The sequence below is a fragment of the Tachyglossus aculeatus genome, chromosome 25 (assembly GCF_015852505.1).
Source record: "Tachyglossus aculeatus isolate mTacAcu1 chromosome 25, mTacAcu1.pri, whole genome shotgun sequence".
Taxonomy (NCBI): Eukaryota; Metazoa; Chordata; class Mammalia; order Monotremata; family Tachyglossidae; genus Tachyglossus; species Tachyglossus aculeatus.
This window is the reverse complement of record NC_052090.1, coordinates 25,578,844-25,598,990: the sequence shown is the minus strand read 5'-3', so window position 1 is coordinate 25,598,990 and position 20,147 is coordinate 25,578,844.

The following is a 20,147-nucleotide window of genomic DNA, read 5'->3' as shown; positions in this document are numbered from 1 at the left end:
TCGTATCGCCCCAGCGCTTAGAACAGTGCTCGGCACATAGTAAGCGCTTAACAAATGCCATTATTATGATTATGAATTATACGTTAATTTTTTAATGGTGAATAATAACAGTAATAATGATGGCATTTGTTAGGCGCTTACTATGTGCTGAGCACTGTTCTAAGCGCTGGGGGAGATACAAGGTCATCAGGTTGTCCCACGTGGGGCTCACAATCAATCCCCATTTTCCAGATGAGGGAACTGAGGCCCAGAGAAGTGAAGTGACTTGCCCAAAGTCACACAGCTGACAAGTGCGAGACAACCTGATCACCTTGTAACCTCCCCAATGCTTAGAACAGTGCTTTGCATGTAGTAAGCGCTTAATAAATGTCATTATTATCATTATTAAGTGGCGGAGTCAGGATTAGAACCCACAACCTCTGACTCCTAAGTCCGGGCTCTTTCCACCTAGCCACCCTCTATGTTCCAGGCACTGAATGACGATGATGGCATTTGTTAAGCGCTTACTATGTGCTCAGCACTGTTCTAAGCGCTGGGGGAGATACAAGGTAATCAGGTTGTCCCATGTGGGGGTCACGGCCGTGACCCCCATTTTACAGATGGGTAACCGAGGCACAGAGAAATAATAATAATGATGGCATTTGTTAGGCGCTTACTATGTGCAAAGCACTGTTCTAAGCACTGGGGAGGTTACAAGGTGATGAGGTTGTCCCACAGGGGGCTCATAGTCTTCATCCCCATTTTCCAGATGAGGGAACTGAGGCCCAGAGAAGTGAAATGACTTGCCCAAAGTCACACAGCTGACAAGTGTGAGACAACCTGATCACCTTGTAACCTCCCTAACGCTTAGAACAGTGCTTTGCACATAGTAAGCGCTTAATAACTGCCATTATTATTATTATTACTATTATTAAGTGGCGGAGCCAGGATTAGAACCCACAACCTCCGACTCCCAAGTCGTTCATTCATCTTCTAAACCGTGAGCCCACTGTTGGGTAGGGACCGTCTCTATATGTTGCCAGCTTGTACTTCCCAAGCGCTTAGTACAGTGCTCTGCACACAGTAAGCGCTCAATAAATACGACTGATTGATTGATTGATGGACAGGGAGGTGATGGACAGGGAGGGATGGACAGGGAGGGATGGATGGAGTTGATTGATGGGTTGACAGTCAGGGAATGATGGACAGGAAGTGACGGACAGGGAGTTAATTGATGGGGTGATTGACAGGGAGTTGATGGACAGGGAGGGATGGACAGGGAGGGATGGACAGGGAGGGATGGACAGGGAGGGATGGACAGTGAGGGATGGACAGGGAGTTGATGGACAGGGAGGGATGGACAGGGAATTGATGGATAGGGAGTTGACTGATGGGGTGATTGACAGGGAGGTGATTGATGGGCAGGGAGGTGATGGACAGGGAGGGATGGACAGGGAGGTGATGGACAGGGAGGGATGGATGGAGTTGATTGATGGGTTGATAGTCAGGAAATGATGGACAGGGAGGGATGGACAGGTAGGGAAGGATAGGGAGTTGCCTGATGGGGTGATTGACAGGGAGGTGATTGATGGGCAGGGAGGTGATGGACAGGGAGAGATGGACAGGGAGTTGATGGACAGGGAGGGATGGATGGAGTTGACTAATGGGTTGATAGTCAGGGAATGATGGACAGGGAAGGATAGAAGGGAGTGACGGATAGGTAGTTGACTGATGGGGTGATTGACAGGGAGGTGATTGATGGACAGGGAGGTGATGGACAAGTAGGGATGGACAGGGAGTTGATTGATGGGTTGATAGGGAATGATGGACAGGGAGTGATGGACAGGGAGTTGGCTGATGGAGTGATATTGACAGGGAGGTGATTGATGGACAGGGAGGCGATGGACAGGGAGGGATGGACAAGGAGGGAGGGATTGAGTTGATTGATGGGTTGATAGTCAGGGAATGATGGACAGGAAGTGATGGACAGGGAGTTGATTGACGGGGTGATTGACAGGGAGTTGATGGACAGGAGGTGATGGACAGGGAGGTGATGGACAGGGAGGGATGGACAGGGAGGTGATGGAAAGGGAGGTGATGGACAGGGAGGGGTGGACAGGGAGTAGATGGACAGGGAGTGATGGATAGGGAGTTGACTGATGGGGAGATTGACGGGGAGGGATGGACAGGGAGGGATGGATGGAGTTGATTGATGGGTTGATAATCAGGAAATGATGGACAGGGAGGGATGGACAGGCAGGGATGGATAGGGAGTTGACTGATGGGGTGATTGACAGGGAGGTGATTGATGGACAGGGACGTGATGGACAGGGAGGGATGGACAGGGAGTTGATGGACAGGGAGTTGATGGACAGGGAAAGATGGACAGGGAAGGATGGACAGGGAGTTGATTGATGGGGTGATTGACAGGGAGTTGATGGACGGGGGTGATGGACAGGGAGTTGATGGACAGGGAGGGATGGAGTTGATTGATGGGTTGATAGTCAGGGAATGATGGATGGGGGTGATGGACAGGGAATTGATTGATGGGGTGATTGACAGCGAGTTGATGGACAGGGAGGTGATGGACAGGGAGGGATGGACAGGGAGGGATGGACAGGGCGTGGATGGACAGGGAGTTGATTGATGGGTTGACAGTCAGAGAATGATGGACAAGGAGTGATGGACAGGTAGTTGATTGATGGGGTGATTGGCAGGGAGTTGACAGACGGAGACGATGGACAGGGAGTTGATGGACAGGGAGTTAATGGACAGGGAGTGATGGACAGGAAGTTGATGGGGTGATTGACAGGGAGTTGATGGACGGGGGTGATGGACAGGGAGGTGATGGACAAGGCACTCACCATGTACTCCATGTTGGCGGCGGGAGGGAAGACCTGGCCCCGGATCTTGTTGTGGTAGTCGAGGATGGCGACCATGTCGTCTTGAGAGATGTAGCGCCGCCGCCGCCGGGCCCGGGGCCGGTCCGCGGGCTCCGACCGGGATTTCTGGGTAGCCCGGGGTCCGGCCGGCCCAGTGGCCCGGAGCCGCTCCGTAGAGTTCGACCGGGTTTTGGGCTCAGCCAAGGACCACTTGAACCCATCGGAAGGGACTGGGGGCCGCTCCAAAGAGTCCGGCCGGGTTTTCGCAGCAACCGCTGGCCCGGAGACCGTATTGGACGGGACTGGGAACCGCTCCGAGGGACCCACCCGGGTTTTGGGGGCAGCCACGTCCCCGTTGGCCAGGATTGGGAGCCGCTCCGTGGGATCCGCCCGGGTTTTCCGGGCATCCTTTGGTCCCGAGCCCACATTGGGCGGGATTGGGAGCCGCTCCGCGGAATCCGGCCGGGTTTTGGGAGCAGCCTTGTCCCCATCGGGCGGGATTGGGAGCCGCTCCGTGGAATCCCGCTGTGTTTTCCGGGCAGCCTGGTCCCCATCGGGCAGGATTGGGAGCCACTCCACGGAATCTTCCCGGGTTTTTCGGGCAGCCTCGTCCCTTTTGGACAAGATTGGGAGCCGCTCCGCAGAATCCCGCCGGGTTTTGAAGGCAACCTCGCCCCCTTTGGCCAGGATTGGGAGCCGCTCCGCGGAATCCTCCCGGGTTTTCCGGGCAGCCTCATCCCGAATGGTCAGGATTGGGTGCCGCTCCACAAAATCCCACCGGGTTTTGGGGGCAGCCACGTCCCCGTTGACTAGGATTGGGAGCTCCTCCGCGGAATCCCTCCGAGTTTTGGGGGCTGCCGCATCCACATTGGGCAAGATTGGGAGCCGCTCTGCAGAATCCCGCCGGGTTTTGGAGGCGTCCTCATCCACTTTGGCCAGGATTGGGAGCCGCTCCGCGGAATCCGCCCGGGTTTTCCGGGCAGCCTCGTCCCCAACGAGCAGGATTGGGAGCCGCTCCGCGGAATCCCGCCGGGTTTTGGGGACATCCTTTGGTCCCGAACCCCCACTAGGCAGGATAGGGAGCCGTTCCGCATAATCCAGCCAGGTTTGGGGGGCAGCCGCATCCACACTGGGCAGGATTGGGAGCCGCTCCGCGGAATCCCGCCAGGTTTTGGAGGCATCCTCGTCCCCTTTGACCAGGATTGGGAGCCGCTCCGCGGAATCCAGCCGGGTTCTGGGGACATCCTTTGGTCCCAAAGCCCCATCAGTCAGGATTGGGAGCCGATCCGCGGAATCCAGACGGGTTTGGGGGGCCGCCGCCTCCACAGTGGGCAGGATTGGGAGCCGCTCTGCGAAATCCAGCCGGGTTTTGGGGACATCCTTTGGTCCCGAACCATTAGTCAGGATTGGGAGCCGGTCCGCGGAATCCAGCCGGGTTTTCCGGGCATCCTCGTCCCTTTTGGACAAGATTGGAAGCCGCTCCGTGGAATACCGCCGGGTTTTGTAGGCATCCTCGTCCCCTTTGGCCAGGATTGGGAGCCGCTCCGAGGAATCCTCCCGGGTTTTCCAAGCAACCTGGTCCCCTTCGGGCAGTTTAGGGAGCCGCTCCACGGAATCCCGCCGGGTTTTGTGGGCATCCTCGTCCCCTTTGGCCAGGATTGGGAGCCGCTCCGCGGAATCCACCCGGGTTTGGTGGGCCGCCGCATCCACATAGGGCAGGATTGGGAGCCGCTCCGCGGAATCCCGCCGGGATTTGGGGACATCCTTTAGTCCCGAACCCCCACTAGGCAGGATTGGGAGCCGCTCCGCAGAATCCACCCGGGTTTTGGAAGCATCCTCGTCCCCTTTGACCAGGATTGGGAGCCGATCCGCGGAATCCAGCCGGGTTTGGGGGGCCGCCGCATCCACATTGGAAAGGATTGGGAGCCGCTCCGCGGAATCCAGCCGGGTTTTGGGGACATCCTTTGGTCCCGAACCATTAGTCAGGATTGGGAGCCGGTCCACGGAATCCTGCCGGGTTTTCCGGGCATCCTCGTCCCTTTTGGACAAGATTGGAAGCCGCTCCGTGGAACCCCGCCGGGTTTTGTAGGCATCCTTGTCCCCTTTGGCCAGGATTGGGAGCCGCTCCGAGGAATCCTCCCGGGTTTTCCAAGCAACCTGGTCCCCTTCGGGCAGGATTGGGAGCCGCTCCACGGAATCCCACCGGGTTTTGTGGGCATCCTCGTCCCCTTTGGCCAGGATTGGGAGCCAGTCCGTGGAATCCAGCCGGGTTTTGGGGGCCGCCGCATCCACATTGGGCAGGATTGGGAGCCAGTCCGCGGAATCCAGCCGGGTTTGGGGGGCAGCCGCATCCACATTGGGCAGGATTGGGAGCCGCTCCGCGGAATCCAGCCGGGATTTGGAGACATCCTTTAGTCCCGAACCCCCACTAGGCAGGATTGGGAGCCGCTCCGCGAAATCCAGCCAGGTTTTGGGGACATCCTTTGGTCCCAAAGCCCCATCAATTAGGATTGCGAGCCGCTCCGCGGAATCCAGCCGGGTTTTGGGGACATCCTTTGGTCCCGAACCATTAGTCAGGATTGGGAGCCGGTCCGTGGAATCCAGCCGGGTTTTCCGAGCATCCTCGTCCCTTTTGGACAAGATTGGAAGCCGCTCTGTGGAATCCCGCCGGGCTTTGTAGGCATCCTCGTCCCCTTTGGCCAGGATTGGGAGCCGCTCCGAGGAATCCTCCCGGGTTTTCCAAGCAACCTGGTCCACTTCGGGCAGGATTGGGAGCCGCTCCACGGAATCCCGCCGGGTTTTGGAGGCATCCTCGTCCCCTTTGGCCAGGATTGGGAGCCAATCCGCGGGATCCCACCGGGTTTTGTGGGCATCCTCATCCCCTTTGGCAAGGATTGGGAGCCGCTCTGCGGGATAAAGCCGGGTTTTGGGGGCAGCCGAATCCACATTGGGCAGGATTGGGAGCCGCTCCGTGGAATCCCGCCGGGATTTGGGTACATCCTTTAGTCCTGAACCCCCACTAGGCAGGATTGGGAGCCGCTCCGCGGAATCCACCCGGGTTTTGGGGACATCCTTTGGTCCCGAACCATTAGTCAGGATTGGGAGCCGGTCCGCGGGGTCCTGCCGGGTTTTCCGGGCATCCTCGTCCCTTTTGGACAAGATTAGGAGCCGCTCCGCAGAATCCCGCAGGGTTTTGTGGGCATCCTCGTCCCCTTTGGCCAGGATTGGGAGCCGCTCCGAGGAATCCTCCCGGGTTTTCCAAGCAACCTGGTCCCCTTCGGGCAGGATTGGGAGCCGCTCCACGGAATCCCGCCGGGTCTTGGAGGCATCCTCGTCCCCTTTGGCCAGGATTGGGGGCCAATCCGCGGGATCCCGCCGGGTTTTGTAGGCATCCTCGTCTCCTTTGGCCAGGATTGGGAGCCAGTCCGCGGAATCCAGCCGGGTTTTGGGGGCAGCCGCATCCACATTGGGCAGGATTGGGAGCCGCTCCGCGGAATCCGGCCGGGTTTTCCGGGCAGCCTGGTCCTCATCGGGCAGGATTGGGAGCCGCTCCGCGGAATCCAGCCGGGTTTTGGGGGCATCCGCGTGCTTGGAGGCCAGCGCAGAACTCGCACTCGCCTCCCCGGGCAGCAGCAGCAGCAGCAGCGTCCAGTACAGCGCCGCCTCCATCCTCACCTGCGGGGAGGGACGGAGCCGCGGTCTGCCCTCCCCCTCCTCCTCCCACTGTGTGCGCAACGCTGCGCTCCCCGCCCGAGCGCTCAGCACAGTGCTCCGCGCACAGTCAGCGCTCAATAAGCGCCATTCATTCATTCACTCACTCTCGCTCAGCAAAGCGCTTAATACAGTGCCCTGCACCCCATAAGCGCTCAATACACGCGATTGAATGAATGCTCTTGCTCACAAGGGCGCTTAGTCCAGTGCTTTGCACAAAGAGCTCAATAAAGATGACTGAATGAATGCTCTCGCTGGCCAAAGCGCTTAATACAGTGCCCTGCACACAGTAAGCGCTCAATACGTGCGACTGAATGAATGCTCTCGCTCACAAAAGCGTTTAGTCTAGTGCTTTGCACAAAGTAAGCGCTCAATAGAGTTGGTCGAATAAATACGACTGAATGAATGCTCTCGCTCACCTAAGCGCTTAATACAGAGCCCTGCACACAGTAAGCGCTCAATACATGCGACTGAATGAATGCTCTTGCCCACAAGGGCGCTTAGTCCAGTGCTTTGCACAAAGAAAGCGCTCAATAAAGATGATTGAATGAATAAATGCAACTGAATGAATGCTCTCGCTCACCTAAGCGCTTAATACAGTGCCCTGCACACCATAAGCGTTCAGTACACGCGACTGAATGAAAGTTCTTGCTCACAAGGGCGCTTAGTCCAGTGCTTTGCACAAAGAGCTCAATAAAGAGGACTGAATGACTACGACTGAATGAATGCTCTCGCTCACCAAAGCGCTTAATACAGTGCCCTGCACACAGTAAGCGCTCAATACATGCGACTGAATGAATGCTCTTGCTCCCAAAAGCGTTTAGTCTAGTGCTTTGCACAAAGTAAGCGCTCAATAGAGTTGGTTGAATAAATACGACTGAATGAATGCTCTCGCTCACCAAAGCGCTTAATACAGAGCCCTGCACACAGTAAGCGCTCAATACATGCGACTGAATGAATGCTCTTGCTCCCAAAAGCGTTTAGTCTAGTGCTTGGCACAAAGTAAGCGCTCAATAAAGATGATTGAATACGACTGAATGAATGCTCTCGCTCACCAAAGCGCTTAATACAGTGCCCTGCACCCGGTAAGCGCTCAATACACAAGATGGAATGAATGCTCTTGCTCAAAAGGGCGCTTAGTCCAGTGCTTTGCACAAAGGGCTCAATAAAGATGACTGAATCACTACGACTGAATGAATGCTCTCGCTCACCAAAGCGCTTAATACAGTGCCCTGCACACCGTAAGCGTTCAGTACACGCGATTGAATGAAAGTTCTTGCTCACAAGGGCGCTTAGTCCAGTGCTTTGCACAAAGAGCTCAATAAAGATGACTGAATCACTACGACTGAATGAATGCTCTCGCTCACCAAAGCGCTTAATACAGTGCCCTGCACACCATAAGCGTTCAATACACACGATAGAATGAATGCTCTTGCTCACAAAAGCGTTTAGTCTAGTGCTTGGCACAAAGTAAGCGCTCAATAAAGATGATTGAATGAATAAATGCAACTGAATGAATGCTCTCGCTCATCTAAGTGCTTAATACAACTGAATGAATGCTCTCGCTCATCTAAGTGCTTAATACAGTGCCCTGCACACCGTAAGCGCTCAATACATGCGACTGAATGAATGCTCTTGCTCCCAAAAGCGTTTAGTCTAGTGCTTTGCACAAAGTAAGCGCTCAATAGAGTTGGTCAAATAAATACGACTGAATGAATGCTCTCGCTCACCAAAGCGCTTAATACAGAGCCCTGAACACAGTAAGCGCTCCATACATGCGACTGAATGAATGCGCTTGCTCACAAAAGCGTTTAGTCTAGTACTTGGCACAAAGTAAGCGCTCAATAAAGATGATTGAATGAATAAATGCAACTGAATGAATGCTCTCGCTCACCTAAGCGCTTAATACAGTGCCCTGCACACCATAAACGTTCAGTACACGCGATTGAATGAAAGTTCTTGCTCACAAGGGCGCTTAGTCCAGTGCTTTGCACAAAGAGCTCAATAAAGATGACTGAATCACTACGACTGAATGAATGCTCTCGCTCACCAAAGCGCTTAATACAGTGCCCTGCACACAGTAAGTGCTCAATACATGCGACTGAATAAATGCTCTTGCTCACAAAGGCACCTAGTCCAGTGCTTTGCACAAAGTAAGCGCTCAATAAAGATGATTGAATAAATACGACTGAATGAATGCTGTCGCTCACCAGAGCGCTTAGTACAGTGTTCTGCACACAGTAAGCGCTCAATACATGCGATGGAATGAATGCTCTTGCTCACAAGGGCGCTTAGTCCAGCGCTTTGCACAAAGTAAGCACTCAATAAAAATGATTGAATGAATAAATACAACTGAATGAATGCTCTCGTTCACCAAAGCGCTTAATACAGTGCTCTGCACACAGTAAGCGCTCAATACATGCGTTGGAATGAATGCTCCTGCTCACAAGGGCGCTTAGTCCAGTGCTTTGCACAAAGTAAGTGCTCAAAAAAGATGATTGGATAAATACGATTGAATGAAAGCTCTCGCTCACCAAAGCGCTTAATACAGTGCTCTGCACATAGCAAGCGCTCACTACATGCGATGGAGTGAATACGACTGAATGAATGCTCTGGCTCACGAAAACGCTTATTACAGTGCTTAGCACAAAGTAGGCGCTCAATAAAGGAGACTGAATGAATGCTCTTGCTCACCAAAGCACTTAGTCCAGTGCTCTGCCCACAGTAAGCGCTCAATACATGCGATGGACTGAATGCTCTTGCTCACAAAGGCGCTTAGTCCAGTGCTTTGCACAAAGTAAGCGCTCAATAAAGATGACTGAATGAATAAATGCGACTGAATGAATGCTCTCGCTCACCAAAGCGCTTAATACAGTGCTTTGCACACAGTAAGCGCTCAATAAATGCGATTGACTGAATGTTCTTGCCCACAAAGGCGCTTAGTCCAACGCTTTGCACAAAGTAAGCGCTCAATAAAGATGACTGAATGGACGTTCTTGCTCACAAAGGCGCTTAGTACAGCGCTTACTAAAGCGCTCAATAGGGAAGATTGAAGGAATAGGACTGAATGAATGCTCTTGCTCACAAAGGCGCTTAGTACAGTGTTCTGCACACACTAGGCGCTCAATAAGGATGACGGAATAAATGCTCTTGCTCAGGAAAACGCTTAGTCCAGTGCTTTGCACAAAGTAGGCGCTCAATAGAGATGATTGAATGATGGGACTGAATGAATGCTCTTGCTCACATAGACGCTTAGTACAGTGTTCTGCACACACTAGGCGCTCAATAAAGATGACTGAATGAATGCTCTTGCTCACGAAAGCGCTTAGTCCAGTGCTTTGCACAAAGTAGGCACTCAATAGAGATGATGATTGAATGAATGAGTAGGACTGAATGAATGCTCTTGCTCACAAAGGCGCTTAGTACAGTGTTCTGCACACACTAGGCGCTCAATAAAGATGACGGAATGAATGCTCTTGCTCACAAAAACGCTTAGTCCAGTGCTTTGCACAAAGTAGGCGCTCAACAGAGATGATTGAATGAATGAGCAGGACTGAATGAATACTCCTGCTCACAAAGGCGCTTAGTACAGTGTCCTGCACACACTAGGCGCTCAATAAGGATGACGGAATGGATGCTCTTGCTCACGAAAACGCTTAGTCCAGTGCTTTGCACAAAGTAGGCGCTCAATAAGATGATTGAATGAATGAGTAGGACTGAATGAAGGCTCTTGCTCACAAAGGCGCTTAGTACAGTGTTCTGCACACACTAGGCGCTCAATAAAGATGATGGAATGACTGCTCTTGCTCACGAAAACGCTTAGTCCAGTGCTTTGCACAAAGTAGGCGCTCAACAGGGATGATTGAATGAATGAGTAGGACTGAATGAATGCTCTTGCTCACAAAGGCGCTTAGTACAGTGTTCTGCACACACTAGGTGCTCAATAAAGATGACGGAATAAATGTTCTTGCTCACGAAAACGCTTAGTCCAGTGCTTTGCACAAAGTAGGCGCTCAATAGAGATGATTGAATGAATGAGCAGGACTGAATGAATGCTCTTGCTCACAAAGGCGCTTAGTACAGTGTTCTGCACACACTAGGCGCTCAATAAGGATGACGGAATGGATGCTCTTGCTCACGAAAACGCTTAGTCCAGTGCTTTGCACAGAGTAGGCGCTCAACAGAGATGATTGAATGAATGAGCAGGACTGAATGAATACTCTTGCTCACAAAGGCGCTTAGTACAGTGTTCTGCACACACTAGGCGCTCAATAAGGATGACGGAATGGATGCTCTTGCTCACGAAAACGCTTAGTCCAGTGCTTTGCACAAAGTAGGCGCTCAACAGAGATGATTGAATGAATGAGTAGGACTGAATGAATGCTCTTGCTCACAAAGGCGCTTAGTACAGTGTTCTGCACACACTAGGCGCTCAATAAAGATGACGGAATGGATGCTCTTGCTCACGAAAACGCTTAGTCCAGTGCTTTGCACAAAGTAGGCGCTCAATACGGATGATGATTGAATGAATGAGTAGGACTGAATGAATGCTCTTGCTCACAAAGGCGCTTAATACAGTGTTCTGCACACACTAGGCGCTCAATAAGGATGACGGAATGGATGCTCTTGCTCACGAAAACGCTTAGTCCAGTGCTTTGCACAGAGTAGGCGCTCAACAGAGATGATTGAATGAATGAGCAGGACTGAATGAATGCTCTTGCTCACAAAGGCGCTTAGTACAGTGTTCTGCACACACTAGGCGCTCAATAAGGATGACGGAATGGATGCTCTTGCTCACGAAAACACTTAGTCCAGTGCTTTGCACAAAGTAGGCGCTCAACAGGGATGATTGAATGAATGAGTAGGACTGAATGAATGCTCTTGCTCACAAAGGCGCTTAGTACAGTGTTCTGCACACACTAGGCGCTCAATAAAGATGACGGAATGAACGCTCCTGCTCACGAAACGCTTAGTCCAGTGCTTTGCACAAAGTAGGCGCTCAATAGAGATGATTGAATGAGTAGGACTGAATGAATGCTCTTGCTCACAAAGGCGCTTAGTACAGTGTTCTGCACACACTAGGCGCTCAATAAAGATGACGGAATAAACGCCCTTGCTCACGAAAACGCTTAATCCAGTGCTTTGCACAAAGTAGGCGCTCAATAAGATGATTGAATGAATGAGTAGGACTGAATGAATGCTCTTGCTCACAAAGGCGCTTAGTACAGTGTTCTGCACACACTAGGCGCTCAATAAAGATGACGGAATAAACGCTCTTGCTCACGAAAACGCTTAGTCCAGTGCTTTGCACAAAGTAGGCGCTCAATAGAGATGATTGAATGAATGAGCAGGACTGAATGAATGCTCTTGCTCACAAAGGCGCTTAGTACAGTGTTCTGCACACACTAGGCGCTCAATAAGGATGACGGAATGGATGCTCTTGCTCACGAAAACGCTTAGTCCAGTGCTTTGCACAAAGTAGGCGCTCAACAGAGATGATTGAATGAATGAGCAGGACTGAATGAATACTCTTGCTCACAAAGGCGCTTAGTACAGTGTTCTGCACACACTAGGCGCTCAATAAGGATGACGGAATGGATGCTCTTGCTCACGAAAACGCTTAGTCCAGTGCTTTGCACAGAGTAGGCGCTCAACAGAGATGATTGAATGAATGAGCAGGACTGAATGAATACTCTTGCTCACAAAGGCGCTTAGTACAGTGTTCTGCACACACTAGGCGCTCAATAAGGATGACGGAATGGATGCTCTTGCTCACGAAAACGCTTAGTCCAGTGCTTTGCACAAAGTAGGCGCTCAACAGAGATGATTGAATGAATGAGCAGGACTGAATGAATGCTCTTGCTCACAAAGGCGCTTAGTACAGTGTTCTGCACACACTAGGCGCTCAATAAGGATGACGGAATGGATGCTCTTGCTCACGAAAACGCTTAGTCCAGTGCTTTGCACAAAGTAGGCGCTCAACAGAGATGATTGAATGAATGAGTAGGACTGAATGAATGCTCTTGCTCACAAAGGCGCTTAGTACAGTGTTCTGCACACACTAGGCGCTCAATAAGGATGACGGAATGGATGCTCTTGCTCACGAAAACGCTTAGTCCAGTGCTTTGCACAAAGTAGGCGCTCAATAAGATGATTGAATGAATGAGTAGGACTGAATGAAGGCTCTTGCTCACAAAGGCGCTTAGTACAGTGTTCTGCACACACTAGGCGCTCAATAAAGATGACGGAATAAACGCTCTTGCTCACGAAAACGCTTAGTCCAGTGCTTTGCACAAAGTAGGCGCTCAACAGGGATGATTGAATGAATGAGTAGGACTGAATGAATACTCTTGCTCACAAAGGCGCTTAGTACAGTGTTCTGCACACACTAGGCGCCCAATAAGGATGACGGAATGGATGCTCTTGCTCACGAAAACGCTTAGTCCAGTGCTTTGCACAAAGTAGGCGCTCAATAAGATGATTGAATGAATGAGTAGGACTGAATGAAGGCTCTTGCTCACAAAGGCGCTTAGTACAGTGTTCTGCACACACTAGGCGCTCAATAAAGATGACGGAATAAACGCTCTTGCTCACGAAAACGCTTAGTCCAGTGCTTTGCACAAAGTAGGCGCTCAACAGGGATGATTGAATGAATGAGTAGGACTGAATGAATACTCTTGCTCACAAAGGCGCTTAGTACAGTGTTCTGCACACACTAGGCGCTCAATAAGGATGACGGAATGGATGCTCTTGCTCACGAAAACGCTTAGTCCAGTGCTTTGCACAAAGTAGGCGCTCAATAAGATGATTGAATGAATGAGTAGGACTGAATGAATGCTCTTGCTCACAAAGGCGCTTAGTACAGTGTTCTGCACACACTAGGCGCTCAATAAAGATGACGGAATAAACGCTCTTGCTCACGAAAACGCTTAGTCCAGTGCTTTGCACAAAGTAGGCGCTCAATAGAGATGATTGAATGAATGAGCAGGACTGAATGAATGCTCTTGCTCACAAAGGCGCTTAGTACAGTGTTCTGCACACACTAGGCTCTCAATAAAGATGACGGAATGAATGCTCTTGCGCTTAGTCCAGTGCTTTGCACAAAGTAGGCGCTCAATAGAGATGATTGAATGAATGAGCAGGACTGAATGAATGCTCTTGCTCACAAAGGCGCTTAGTCCAACGCTTGGCACAAAGTAAGCGCTCAATAAAGATGACATTGAATAAAGACGACTGAATGAATTCTCTTGCTCACCAAAGCGCTTAGTACAGTGCTCTGCACACAGTACGCTCTCCATGCCAACTTGGACTTCCCAAGCGCTTAGTACAGTGCTCTGCACACAGTAAGCGCTCAATAAATACGATTGAATGAATAGTCGATTGAATAAATATAGCTGAATGAATGAATGCTCTTGCTCACCAAAGCGCTTAGTACAGTGCTCTGCACACAGGAAGCGCTCAATAAATACCACTAATTGCTCGATGGCATTTGTTAAGCGCTTACTATGTGCCGAGCACTGCTCTAAACGCCGGGGTACCCCAAGGTCCAACTTGTACTTCCCAAGCGCTTAGTACAGTGCTCTGCACACAGTAAGCGCTCAATAAATACACGGAATGAATGAATGAATGAAGGTAAATAATACCACCGATTGCTTGTCCTCTCCCAAAGCGCTTAGTACAGTGTTCTGCACCCGGAAACGCTCAATAAGTAGCACCGATTGAATGCGCTCGCCCAAGCGCTTAGTACAGTGCTATGAACGCAGGAAGCGCTCAATAAATACCCCTGATGGCTTGTCTTCTACCAAGCCGACTAAAGCGCTTAGAACAGCGCTTGGCACCGTAGTAGGCGCTTAGAAAATGCCATCATTATGATGATGATGATTATTACAGTGTCCTGCGCAGGATGGACTGATTGTCCTCTCCCAAAGCGCTTAGTACAGTGCTCAACACCTAGGAAGCGCTCAGTACAACCGACTGCTCGAGGGCGAGCGCTTCGGGCAATGCTTAGCCCCCAGTTGGCGCTCAATAAATACTAGTACTGGATTGCGCGTAATAATAATGATGGCATTTTGTTAAGCGCTTACTATGTGTCCCAAGCGCCCAATTTGTACCTCCCAAGCGCTTAGTACAGTGCTCTGCACACAGCGCTCAATAAATACGATTGAATGAATGAATTGAATGTGCAAAGCACTGCCCACTTGTACTTCCCAAATGCTTAGTACAGTGCTCTGCACACAGTAAGCGCTCAATAAATACGACTGAATGAACTGAATGTGCAAAGCACTGCCCACTTGTACTTCCCAAGCGCTTAGTACAGTGCTCTGCACACAGTAAGCGCTCAATAAATTCGATTGAATGAATGAATTGAATGTGCAAAGCACTGCCTACCTGTACTTCCCAAGCGCTTAGTACAGTGCTCTGCACACAGTAAGCGCTCAATAAATACGACTGAATGAACTGAATGTGCATAGCACTGCCCACTTGTACTTCCCAAGCGCTTAGTACAGTGCTCCGCACACAGTAAGCGCTCAATAAATACGAATGAATGAATTGAATGTGCAAAGCACTGCCCACCTGTACTTCCCAAGCGCTTAGTACAGTGCTCCGCACACAGTAAGCGCTCAATAAACACGATTGAATGAATGAACTGAATGTGCAAAGCACCGCCCACTTGTACTTCCCAAGCGCTTAGTACAGTGCTCTGCACACAGTAAGCGCTCACTAAATACGACTGAATGAATGAACTGGATGTGCAAAGCACTGCCCACTTGGACTTCCCAAGCGCTTAGTACAGTGCTCTGCACACAGTGAGCGCTCAATAAATACGACTGAATGAATGAACTGGATGTGCAAAGCACTGCCCACTTGTACTTCCCAAGCGCTTAGTCCAGTGCTCCGCACACAGTAAGCGCTCAATAAATACGACTGAATGAATGAATTGCATGTGCAAAGCACTGCCCACTTGGACTTCCCAAGCGCTTAGTCCAGTGCTCTGCACACAGTAAGCGCTCAATAAATACGATTGAATGAATGAACTGAATGTGCAAAGCACCGCCCACTTGGACTTCCCAAGCGCTTAGTCCAGTGCTCTGCACACAGTAAGCGCTCAATAAATACGACTGAATGAATGAACTGAATGTGCAGACCAGTGCCCACTTGGACTTCCCAAGCGCTTAGTACAGGGCTCTGCACACAGTAAGCGCTCAATAAATACGATTGAATGAATGAATTAGATGTGCGAAGCACTGCCCACCTGTACTTCCCGAGCGCTTAGTACAGTGCTCCGCACACAGTAAGCGCTCAATAAATACGATTGAATGAATGAACTGAATGTGCAAAGCACCGCCCACTTGGACTTCCCAAGCGCTTAGTCCAGTGCTCTGCACACAGTAAGCGCTCAATAAATACGACTGAATGAATGAACTGGATGTGCAAAGCACTGCCCACTTGTACTTCCCAAGCGCTTAGTCCAGTGCTCTGCACACAGTAAGCGCTCAATAAATACGACTGAATGAACTGAATGTGCAAAGCACTGCCCACTTGTACTTCCCAAGCGCTTAGTACAGTGCTCTGCACACAGTAAGCGCTCAATAAATACGACTGAATGAACTGAATGTGCAAAGCACTGCCCACTTGGACTTCCCAAGCGCTTAGTACAGTGCTCTGCACACAGTAAGCGCTCAATAAATACGACTGAATGAATGAACTGAATGTGCAGACCAGTGCCCACTTGGACTTCCCAAGCGCTTAGTACAGGGCTCTGCACACAGTAAGCGCTCAATAAATACGACTGAATGAATGAATTAGATGTGCGAAGCACTGCCCACCTGTACTTCCCGAGCGCTTAGTACAGTGCTCCGCACACAGTAAGCGCTCAATAAATACGATTGAATGAATGAACTGAATGTGCAAAGCACCGCCCACTTGGCCTTCCCAAGCGCTTAGTACAGTGCTCTGCACACAGCAAGCGCTCAATAAATACGACTGAATGAATGAACTGAATGTGCAAAGCACTGCCCACTTGTACTTCCCAAGCGCTTAGTACAGTGCTCTGCACACAGTAAGCACTCAATAAATACGATTGAATGAATGAACTGAATGTGCAAAGCACTGCCCACTTGGACTTCCCAAGCGCTTAGTCCAGTGCTCTGCACACAGCAAGCGCTCAATAAATACGAATGAATGAACTGAATGTGCAAAGTACTGCCCACTTGTACTTCCCAAGCGCTTAGTACAGTGCTCCGCACACAGTAAGCGCTCAATAAATACGAATGAATGAATTGAATGTGCAAAGCACTGCCCACCTGTACTTCCCAAGCGCTTAGTACAGTGCTCCGCACACAGTAAGCGCTCAATAAATACGACTGAATGAATGAATTGAATGTGCAAAGCACTGCCCACTTGGACTTCCCAAGCGCTTAGTACAGTGCTCTGCACACAGCGCTCACTAAATACGATTGAATGAATTGAATGTGCAAAGCACTGCCCACCTGTACTTCCCAAGCGCTTAGTACAGTGCTCTGCACACAGTAAGCGCTCAATAAATACGATTGAATGAATGAATTGGATGTGCAAAGCACTGCCCACTTGGACTTCCCAAGCGCTTAGTCCAGTGCTCTGCACACAGTAAGCGCTCAATAAATACGACTGAATGAATGAATTGAATGTGCAAAGCACTGCCCACTTGGCCTTCCCAAGCGCTTAGTACAGTGCTCTGCACACAGTACGCGCTCAATAAATACGACTGAATGAATGAACTGAATGCGCAAAGCACTGCCCACTTGTACTTCCCAAGCGCTTAGTACAGTGCTCTGCACACAGTAAGCGCTCAATAAATACGACTGAGTGAATTGAATGTGCAGACCAGTGCCCACTTGTACTTCCCAAGCGCTTAGTCCAGTGCTCTGCACACAGTAAGTGCTCAATAAATACGATTGACTGAATGAACTGAATGTGCAAAGCACTGCCCACTTGTACTTCCCAAGCGCTTAGTCCAGTGCTCTGCACACAGCAAGCGCTCAATAAATACGACTGAATGAATGAACTGAATGTGCAAAGCACTGCCCACTTGTACTTCCCAAGCGCTTAGTACAGTGCTCTGCACACAGTAAGCGCTCAATAAATACGATTGAATGAACTGAATATGCAAAGCACCGCCGACTTCTACTTCCCAAGCGCTTAGTACAGTGCTCTGCACACAGGAAGCCCTCAATACGATTGAATGAATTGAATGTGCAGACCAGTGCCCACTTGTACTTCCCAAGGGCTTAGTACAGTGCTCTGCACACAGTAAGCGCTCAATAAATACGACTGAATGAATGAACTGAATCTGCAAAGCACTGCCCACTTCTACTTCCCAAGCGTTTAGTACAGTGCTCTGCACACAGTAAGCGCTCAATAAATACAATTGAATGAATGCATTAGATGTGCGAAGCACTGCCCACCTGTACTTCCCAAGCGCTTAGTACAGTGCTCTGCACACAGCAAGGGCTCAATAAATATGATTGAATGAATGAATTGGATGTGCAAAGCACGGCCCACTTGTACTTCCCAAGCGCTTAGTACAGTGCTCCGCACACAGTAAGCGCTCACTAAATACGATTGAATGAATGAATTGAATGTGCAAAGCACCGCCCACTTGTACTTCCCAAGCGCTTAGTCCAGTGCTCCGCACACAGTAAGCGCTCAATAAATACGACTGAATGAACTGAATGTGCAAAGCACCGCCCACTTGGACTTCCCAAGCGCTTAGTACAGTGCACAGTAAGCGCTCAATAAATACGATTGAATGAACTGAATGTGGAAAGAACCGCCCACTTGGACTTCCCAAGCGCTTAGTCCAGTGCTCTGCACACAGCAAGCGCTCAATAAATACGATTGAATGAGTGAATGGGAGGCTCCCGAGCGCTTAGTACAGTCCTGGGCGGCCAGGCGGTGCTTAGTAGACGCCCCCTTCCCCCCCCCCCCCCCAACATCCCACCCACCGCGGACCCCCCTCACCTCGGCGTGGGGTCAGCAGGAGCAAGGCCGGGGCGTCTAGGACGGGCCGCCTTATATGCGCTTGGCGGGGGCGTCTCCCCCGCTCCGGAAAGCGGGGCCTTCGGAGGGTCCGGCCCGGCCTGGGGGGCGGGGATCCGGGGGGGGGAGGGGTCAGCCGGGGAGCAGGGAGGGGAGGGGGCCGCCCGGGGGACTGCTGGCAATCCAGTTCTGGGCGTCTACTACGTGCCAAGAGCTGTCCTGGGCGTCTACTAGGTGCAGGACTAGCAGAGCTCCTAGGGAGAAGCAGCGCGGCCCAGCGGGAAGAGCGCCGGCTTTGGAGTCATCATCATCAATCATCATCAATCGTATTTATTGGGCGCTTACTATGCGCGGAGCACTGTACTAAGCGCTTGGGAAGCACAAGTTGGCAACATATAGAGACGGTCCCTACCCAACAGTGGGCCCACAGTCGAAAAGGTCATGGGTCGTGGGTTCAAATCCCATGAGTCGGTGGCCATGGGTTCAAATCCCAGACTATCGCCAGCTGGGTGACTTTGGTTAAGTCACTCTCCGGGCCTCAGTTCCCTCATCTGGAAAATGGGGATGAAGACTGGGAGCCCCCCGTGGGACAACCTGATCACCGTGTAACCTCCCCAGCGCTTAGAACAGTGCTTGGCACATAGTAAGCGCTTAATAAAATGCCATTATTATTATTACTAGGTGCAGAACAGAGTAGAAGCAGCGTGGCCCAGTGGAAAGAGCCCGGGCTTTGGAGTCAGAGGTCGTGGGTTCAAATCCCGGCTCTGCCACTTGTCAGCTGCGGGACTATGGACGAGTCACTTCACTTCTCTGGGCCTCAGTGACCTCATCTGGAAAATGGGGATGAAGACTGGGAGCCCCCTGTGGGACAACCTGATCACCTTGGAACCTCCCCAGCGCTTAGAACGGTGCTTTGCACATAGTAAGCGCTTAATAAATGCCATCATTATTATTATTGTACTTCCCAAGCGATTAGTACAGTGCTCTGCACACAGTAAGCGCTCAATTAATACGATTGAATGAATGAATGAATGCAGAGCGCTGGGCTGGGCGCCCACTGTGTACTGTGTAGAGAAGCAGCGTGGCTCAGTGGAAAGAGCCTGACCTTTGGAGTCAGAGGTCATGGGTTCAAATCCCGACTCCGCCACTTGCCAGCTGCGTGACTTTGGGCAACTCACTTCACTTCTCTGGGCCTCAGTTCCCTCATCTGTCAAATGGGGGTTAAGACTGGGACTGGGCAAGTCACTTCACTTCTCTGTGCCTCAGTTCCCTCATCTGGAAAATGGGGACGAAGACTGGGAGCCCCCCGTGGGACAACCTGATCACCTTGGAACCTCCCCAGCGCTTAGAACAGTGCTTTGCACATAGTAAGCACTTAATAAATGCCATTATTATTATTATTATTACTATTATTATTATTTGGGCAAGTCACTTCACTTCTCTGGGCCTCAGTTCCCTCATCTGTAAAATGGGGATGAAGACTGGGAGCCCCCCGTGGGACAACCTCATCACCTTGTAACCTCCCCAGCGCTTAGAACAGTGCTTTGCACATAGTAA